Source organism: Terrapene carolina, unplaced genomic scaffold (assembly GCF_002925995.2).
Source record: "Terrapene carolina triunguis isolate 2854851 unplaced genomic scaffold, T_m_triunguis-2.0 Scaffold58, whole genome shotgun sequence".
Lineage (NCBI taxonomy): Eukaryota > Metazoa > Chordata > Testudines > Emydidae > Terrapene > Terrapene triunguis.
Genome location: NW_020664409.1, coordinates 62205390 through 62214493, shown reverse-complemented (window position 1 = coordinate 62214493; position 9104 = coordinate 62205390). Strand labels below are relative to the sequence as shown.

Genomic DNA, 9104 nt, shown 5'->3' with positions numbered 1-9104 from the left:
GACCTGTTAACATAAGCAAATGACCCCAAAACGCCCCCAGTCCCGACCTTACCAAACCTCTGTGCTCTGTAGTGTCCAGCCCACCCCTATAACATTCAGAGGAGTAATAAGATCCGTTTTCTCCTTTAAAGGGACAAACCCCACCAGCTTGCCACATTAGCTGGAGTTAACATTCACTTTAATTCAAATTTATTTGAAGTGGCTTAGTTTAATAGTAAATCAAGTTTATTAACAAAAGAAGACAGGCTTTTAAGTGAGTTCAGGTATGAGAGATGAAGTTAGAAATGATTACAAGCAAATAAAAGTGAAAACACACGCCTAAAGTCTAAACCTTAATTTACTAAGGTACAGGCTTTGTTCAAGATGGCTTTTCTCATCCACAGTCTTCCAGCAAGATGGTGGCTGACCCCCACCTTGGTGAGGTTCTCTTTCAGATGCCCAGAAGTGCTGTACCTTTTGTCTTCTTAGGTGGAAGAGATAACTTGGGGTTTTCTGAGTATTTTTTTTATACTCATGAACCTTTGAAATTCATTCTTATGAGGGTTAAACCTCAAAGTAAAGTTTATACAAGCTGTAAGGAAGGTGACATGGATTCTCATGGTAAAGTAAGCTCCGTGCTGTTTCCCATCCCTCCGCTTATGTTTGCTAAAAGGCAAATTGTTCCTTTTCCTGAAATCTCCTCTCCCTGCTGTCTTGATGGTCCTGTTTTCTGCGTATATGTAAATTGAGGTAAACCCACATTCCTTTGTTTAGGAAAGACTTGTTCACAAACTCCCCATGACATGCCTTTAAGCACATTTTAGTTATAAGTTTTAGTTTAAGCACATTTTAGTTATAATTTCAACATATAGCCATAACTCTTAATACACAATGCATACATACATTAACAAGAATATTAATGATCAATGAGTTATTAATTTTCAAGTGATATCTCACGAGGCATATTTGATACAAAGATTATAACAATATCGTGTAGGGTGTGAATACTGGGGTCTCTGGGTCACACTGTTATATGACAGTGAACCCTTTCCCAGGAGGCACTTCCAGTAGGGCCTCTCAGGGTCACAAGCATGCTGCCTCCAGTCTGCATAAAATGGAACCATGTAAAAAATTATGCAACAATGAAATATTCACAAGTTTTTAGCAATCTAGTACTTGGAGACTGTATTTGGGGATGCTGGAGGGGTGTGTGTGTACTGGGAGGGGGCATTTGGGAGGTGCTGGAGGGGGCTGCGTGGACCCCTCCAACCCAGTCACCCACACCCCCTTCCCCCCCAGAGCCCAGCTGCAGGGCCAGACACTCACACCCCCTCCCCTGACAGCCCAGCCACGGGGCTTGCTTCGCCTCTCCCCCCCAAAGCCCAGCCGCAGGCTTTGTTCTGTACAGCTTCATTACTGTCTTGCCAGGCAGAGACGACCCGTATCTGCTGTTGGGGTGGGGGGCGCATAATGTAAAGGTTCAGCTGCCCCTGGAACAGCTCGAGTCACGCCCCCTCCTCTGCAGATGCTCCCCTTACTCTCAGTCTCTCTCTTCCCAGAAAGCAGCGGTGCCTTGCTCTTGCTTCTCCCCACGGGATCCCAGCTGCACCATGTCACCGAGCAGGACCGGCAAACCTGGGAACTGCAGCTCACCCACACCCTAGCAGCAGCCAGCGGCTCTTCAGCACCAATTCTGTGGGGAAAAAATGAAACTCTGTGCAGAACATTAATTTTGTGCAAATCCTGCATTGCACAGTGGTGCAGAATTCCCCCAAGAGGTAGGTTTAACATATACAGAAATGCAAGCATACTTTTGTATATGCACTTTTTAATATGTACACTTTAATCCTTCTGCCTTAGTACTTTCATCTGTAAAAAAGGAATAGAACAATTTACTTTAATGTTGAGTTGTAAAGATTAATATTTGTAAAGCACTTCGAAGTTAGAATATGCTGTATAGTTGGTTAAGCATTATTATTGACTATTTTCCCCAAACAGCCAAGAAAGACCTGTAGCTGGAATAGTTAGAGAACTATTTCCTGGAGTCTGTAGCAGAAAATGGCCTACGGATTGTCAGTCGGTGATAGTTTGGAATTTTCAAATGTAACTTGAATCTCTGAAGGAATCACAAAAAGAACAATCTTTCCACTCTTTTTCCAGGAATTTCCTTAAGAGCTTGATCAGTATTTAGAGCTCTAAACTACACATTCACTGGGCCTGGCTTTACATAATAGAGATACTCGGAGGCAAAGAAAGCAACAGTCATTATAATTATAATATGTTGGCACTTACCTAGCATACTCTATACAAGAATCCCAAAACACTTTGCAAACATCGTGAGAGTTGCTTCATATGAAGGAGAACAAGCAGATTTGAGAGATTTCAATTGTTTTATAGTCTCCTTTTCTAGCTTCATTTTGAGAATGACACTACTATAAGGTCCAGGTTAAGGAGGTACCTGCAGTAACTATATGATATAGGATATGGCCCTCATGCCAATGGCTGCTGATTTAAGCCTTCCTTTCAAAAGGAATTTTCTACTTTTGTCACAAGTTCTTAAGCGGTCCAGCTCTATAACTAAGTGTGTGTGGGGGGGGGGGGGGGGGGGGGGGGGGGGGTGGGTGGTGGTGGTGGTTTTTAAGATGATAGCTGTGACAGAATGTCAGGAAGTTGGTATAAATGAGTGCTGATGAGAAATTTTCTAACTTGTAGTTGAAACCCAATATAATTTATGGAAGCTCAATTAACTGACCCGTTGTTCTCCAAAGTAGCCATTCCAAGACCACTATGTTTTCAAGGGAAACAAGAATCATTATCTGTGATGACTTTAACATAGAGAAATCTCATTTAGCAGAAGATGAGTATGTCCAAGATTGTGTCAACAAACTATCATAAGGTCATCTCAATCAGCCCCATTGTACAATCTACAGTATATAGAACACAAATCAGTCTTCAGGAAAAGAGGAAGAAATCCCTTGAATGATAATAAATTAGAATCAGTCCTCATGACATAAACCTGAGCTTTAACACTCCCTCTTCTGAAAATTTCACTGTAGTTTTTTTTTTTTTTTTTTAAATACCTTTGGAAAGAATCATCAGAGAAAGAGGAAGATGTTCTTGTGTGTGGAATTTTGTGTTTACCCTCTTGGTCTGTAACAGGAAATATTTTAATGCAGTTCTTTCCTGAAAATTCTTTCACAACAACCATTTCAGTTATATATTAACCTAGATTTTAGTGAGGAGGCTTTTGTGAATCTATAGATTCCAAGCATTTTCAGTGATATTTGAAAGGAGATGTGCTTTATAAACTCCTTAGCAGGATAACTCTGAAGGGAGGATGAGGTCTTCTTGGAAAAGGCCCTGCCTCTGAGGAGGGGATTCTTAGTATAGAGAGAAAGTCTCTGGTGCTACAGCCATTCCCTCATTCTTCAGTGCAGTGTGCACAAACAGAGCCTGCAAAATGGCTTTGTAGACCATCTGATATTGAGGTCACTTTTCCCCTTATTACTCACCTTTCTTCTCTCCAGATCTGCCATTTTGTGGTCCACTTAAATCACATATCAGAGGGGTAGCCGTGTTAGTCTGGATCTGTAAAAAGCAACACAGAGTCCTGTGGCACCTATAGACTAACAGATGTATTGGAGCATAAGCTTTCGCATGCGTCTGACAAAGTGGGTATTCACCCACGAAAGCTTATGCTCCAGTACATCTGTTAGACTATAAGGTGTCACAGGACTCTTTGTTGCTTTTTAAATCACATAGTGATTCATAGATTTTAAGATTTAAGAGAGTATTGTGATAATCTAGTCTGACTTCCTACATGAGACCGGCATCAAATCCAAAACTCCTGGCTGAGCTAGCGCACACCTTTTAGAGAATTCAAGTGATAGAGAATCGCCCCCCACCCCCTCACCCCCAAATCGCTACATAATTTGTTCCAATGGTTATATACGCTCTGTAAAATATTTGCACCTTATTTCAAGTTTGAATTTGTCTAGCTTCACTTCCTGTCATTTGATCTTGTTATGCTTTTGCTATATTAAAGAACTCTCTACTATCAGAAATCTTTTCCCAGTGTAGGTATCTACAGACTATAATCAAGTCACCTCTTAACCTCCTCACTGTCGAGCTAAATCTATTGAGTTTCGTTAGTGTCTCACTGTGAGGTAGGTTTTCAAACCTTCAATCATTCTTGTAGCTCTTACTGTATTTGAATTTCCAAATGTAGTGCAACCACTCTTCTGAAAATAGTTTTGGGGGGAGGAAATAAGAATGGTGATTAATCTAATTTAGGGACTATTTTGAGAGTCAATAACAATAATAGATTTTAAAATGAAAACCTAACTAAATAAGCAATATTTTTAAATAAATTTATATATAGATATAAAAATTGACACAAAAGTATAAAAATAATTTAGTAAGCAACTAAAGACTCAATAAGCTTAGCTATAATAAAAAAAATTACAAAAAAAGTTAATATATAGCAATTCACTACCAAGGCTCTTACATTAATTATCTGGTCAGCTTTCAGCAGTTTAGGATCCAAATAAGCAATATTTTCATTAGCTTCTGATCACTCAGACCATCTGCGCGGGATTGTAGAATCCTTAGTTTTACCTGCAATGAGAATAATACATATAAAATCAAGGCTTTAAAAGTTATCTTGAGATCCATTCCAAAATACCAATATTTACCACAGGTCATAATCCACATTTTCCTTACCCCATCAAGCTCTATTGGCCAATTTTCTACATATTTTTACACTTCTAATTTTTCTAAGCACTCAACAAATGCACATGGTAACACAATATTTATCAAAATAAAACAGAAATCAAACTTTTGAAAGAGTAGCCCCAAGCAACTGCTAAAAAACAGAAAGAAGATTTCTTACTTTTATTAGAAGTTTAGACTGAACTAGAGGCTGAAGGTTCTATAGTGTATTAGTAACCCAGTTTCCTTCAGGATATAGCTTTTGGAAACTGACCAAGACAAATTTTAACTCCTGTACAATTCAAAGACTGTTTGCCAAGCAACCATCTTTTCCTCATACAAAATCCTTTCTTAAACTAATTTCTGCCACAAAGCCTAGAAGAGGTGAATAAAATTAATACATTCGTTTACTAATTGAATCATAACTCACTGTGTCACCACATCATATAATTTATATGACCCAGTCCAAATCTATCCTATTTCCCCCTTTAGTTTGCTCTCACTATCATTCATTCAAACTCTGGATTGCAAACTCTTTAGGGTAGGATCCTTGTCCCTTTTGCAAGGTTCCCACACACCTTTGATTAGTTGCCATATAATTATATTATACCATTCGTTCAAAAGCATCTGGTGGTCCGGATTTGGCCCCCAGTCTGCCTATTGTCTACTCTGATATACATCCTCAGTACAGAAAGTAAACTGAAGGATATCAAAGCTACTGGAGCTTTAAAGTTTACTGTGGACCAGTTACATTTCTACTGAAGATAAGTACACCTCTACCCCGATATAACGCGACCCGATATAACATGAATTCGGATATAACGTGGTCAAGCAGCACTCCGGGGGGGCGGGGCTGCGCACTCCGGCGGATCAAAGCAAGTTCGATATAACGCGGTTTCACCTATAAACGCAGTAAGATTTTTTTGGCTCCCGAGGACAGCGTTATATCGGGGTAGAGGTGTAGTTCGCAACGAACTTGGAGCCTACCACTGGTTTGCATTTGTTTATTCATTTACACCTCGTAAAGAGCAATCATTCTGATTTGGTAGAGTTTTGAATTCACCTACTACAGATATAAAGGACTACATAACTAATTACTGGTAGGCCCCTAATGGCTACCATAATGGAAATGAAAGAGAGGTTTAATATTTGTACAGTTAAGTCATCCTCTACAGAGAAAAGGTGCAAGGAAATCTAACTCATACAAAGGCATCATTTGGTACTTGGCTTTTGCAGGATCAGTTGGAATATCCCTCTTTTTTCCCCAAGTAAAGAACTATTCCTATAGTATAGATGCTAATGTTATTTCCCAAGTACTGTAATAATCAACAAAAGCTTGTATAATAAAGAGAACAGTAAAGGCAAGTTCTAGGTTCTGCACGTTATCCAAATTAATTAACTAGATGAAAAACAAACTTCCCTCCAAGAACCTGACTAATCATTGAATTCAAATGTTACTAATTATTTGTGGGGGATGGAAGTACCATAAGGATAGAAAAACAAGGAATGAGATTAGTTGCTGAAGTCAGGTCAAAACCAGGGTTTAGTCGCTCATGCTATCAATAAGTTTTATTTTGAGAGCCTGCCTGGCAGTCAGAAATGAAAAAGTAATATGTTAGCACATATTATATCAATTATATGTAATAAAACTGCATAATACCAACTAGAATTAGTAATGTTTTGTTTGTTTCAATACAAATTCAGCGAGAACACAGTGTAAGGGGAGAATGTTTTTCTTTAGCCAATTTCATATGGAAACAGCAACATGTATAAATGTAATGCTATATGCAGTGCAAAAAAAAAAAAAATACATTCTCTACCATTATGTTGCATTTACTTAAACACATGTCAGAAAAGACATGGTTTCCAAGAAATATGAAGTCTGATTGATTACAACATTCAAATTAATGCAGTGTGATAATATGAATAGAAAACTGGATAAAAGAAACATACTAGCTCCATTTATGTTATTGTGCACTGATTCACACACTCTGATACCCAGGACTATGCCCCAACTAAAAACAAGCAAACAAAAAATTATTCTTCTATTGATTCCTCCCACCCTAGAACAGATGAAGACAGAACTGATTTACTTCCGTTGCTCCACAGCAGATCCTCAGCAGCAACTGCAGTGAACTGTCATTATTCTGGTAAATTTCACTCTGATGCTTCCCTTCCACAGAAGGGGCAGAAAAATTAAACAAAGGTCACATCATTTCTACTTAGCTGCTGCTGGCTTCATATTTCCTTACTAGTAGCAAGCGGGAGAATAATTGTCAAACTTGGTCAAATTTTCATATTCACAGTACAGTATAACCTCAGAGTTATGAACTCCAGAGTTACAAACTGACTGGTCAACCACACACCTCATTTGGAACCGGAAGTACTCAATCAAGCAGCAGCAGAGACCAAAATAAAATAATAATAATAATCATAATTTTAAAAAAGGAAATACAGTACAGTACTGTGTTAAATATAAACTACTAAAAAAAAATGAAGAGAAAGTTTAAAAAAGATTAGACAAGGTAAGGAAACTGTTTCTGTGCTTCTTTCATTTAAACTACTAAAAAAAAGGAAGAGAAAGTTTAAAAAAAGATTTGACAAGGTAAGGAAACTGTTTCTGTGCTTCTTTCATTTAAATTAGGATAGTTAAAAGCAGCATTTTGCTTCTGCAGAGTAAAGTTTCAAAGCTGTATAAATCAATGTTCAGCTGTAAACTTTTGAAAGAACAACCATAACGTTTCGTTCAGAGTTGCAAACATTTCCATTCCCAAAGTGTTCATAAGTCTCAGGGTGTACTGTAAATACACTTTATTACTTACCCAAAATAGGAACACTTTGGTCAGTATGTTGGGGTTAAAGCCTCTAAAAAACATAGATAAAATTCAACCATGTAATAAGCTTGCAGTTACTATTTACTTTAATAGGAATTACATCTGTTTAGTCCAGGATTGAATGTGATCCGGTAGGGTCCAGGACAGGAGGATAATGTTTCTTGCTGAAAATAAAGAATGGATAAATTATAGCAGCTGCTGACCTACCCATTTATAATCTCATTTAATCTCTAGGAACTCTCAACATAAATATCTTATACTATTTTATGTTTCTCCTCATCTTTTGACCTTGCCACTAGCTATTAATAAAAAATTGACTCTAGTCTCCCTAAATCAGACCCATTCTATCATCTTCTGAAACACACAGCTTCCTCAGTCCATGTTCTTTCTCTCCAGAATCCATATTTACTAACCCTGTGCCTCACGATCCATCTGTGGACAGCTCAGCCCTATCTTTTGTTTGCCAACTGGTCAATGTTCAACGCTACAAACTCATACATCCTCCCTGACTACCCACACTGCTTTGTAAATTAATCGTTTCTGTGATCTCAAATCCCATCTGTAATTGTCTGGAGAGTGGCAAGTGATCTCCAAGGTATGGAAATAAAATATGTGTCAAGTCAACTCTATGTCTATAAAAACAGTCTCCAGGGTATAAAAGCCTATTTCTTTTGGAAATTATAATAGAAGTCACTGGGTAGCAATTAGTATCTCTTATATTAAGCTGTCCATGCTGCCTAGTATTTGGTCAAAAATATTTTAAAAAATGGTTACTAACTTCCATAACTGTTGTTCTTTGAGATGTGTTGCACATGTCCATTCCACTGTAGGTGTGTGTGTATGTGCCCTGAGCACAGCTGCTGAAAAATTTTCCCTCAGTGGTACCAGTTGGGGCAGCTTGAGTGCTCTCTGGTGCACCGCGCTCATAGCACCGGTATAAAGTTCCCAGCCGACTCCACACCTCCTTTCCAGAAACTCCAATGTCGAGGGCAGGAGGGTGGGTTATGATGCAACATATCATGAAGAAAAACAGTTATGGAAGGTTAGTTACCATTTTTTCTTCTTCGAGTGATTGCACATATGCATTCCACTCTAAGTAACTCCCAACAGTTGATTAGGTGGAGGGATTGGAGTTCATGGTCACACTGATTGCAGGACAGCTAACCAAATTTCCAATCATCTCTGGACTGCTGAGTGATGGCATAGTGGGAGGAGAATGTGCGCACCGATGACCAGGTTGCTGCTTTACAAATATTCTGAATCTGCACTAGGTATGCTGCTGAAGAATCTTGCAAGTTTGTGGAATGAGCAGTCAGGATAGCCGAAGGCAGAACACCCACTTGACTGTAACAAGTACAAATGCATGAAGTGATCCAGGACAAAATTGTCTGTGAAGATTGGGAGACTCTTCATCCTGCCTGCTACCACTACGAACAAGTTGGATGGACTTTCGGAATGGTTTAGTACTTTCTATGTAGAAAACTACGGCTCATCTAACGCCCAGTGAGTGAAGGCACTGTTTCTTCCTATTTGCATGTGGCTTCGGGTAAAAGACAGGAAGGTAGATTGCTTGATTGCTAT

General features: G+C 38.7%; 1 long non-coding RNA gene across 1 annotated transcript; it reads right to left on the bottom strand.

Annotated features, from left to right (window-relative positions):
• Positions 1–3478: 3478 nt before the first annotated feature.
• On the bottom strand, positions 3479–7681 carry LOC112105020. The gene is made up of 3 exons (XR_002907965.2): positions 7609–7681; positions 4487–4596; positions 3479–3567 (listed from the first exon to the last, which is right to left on the bottom strand). It is a non-coding gene; the product is annotated as an uncharacterized LOC112105020 (long non-coding RNA).
• Between the last annotated feature and the right edge of the window lie 1423 nt (positions 7682–9104).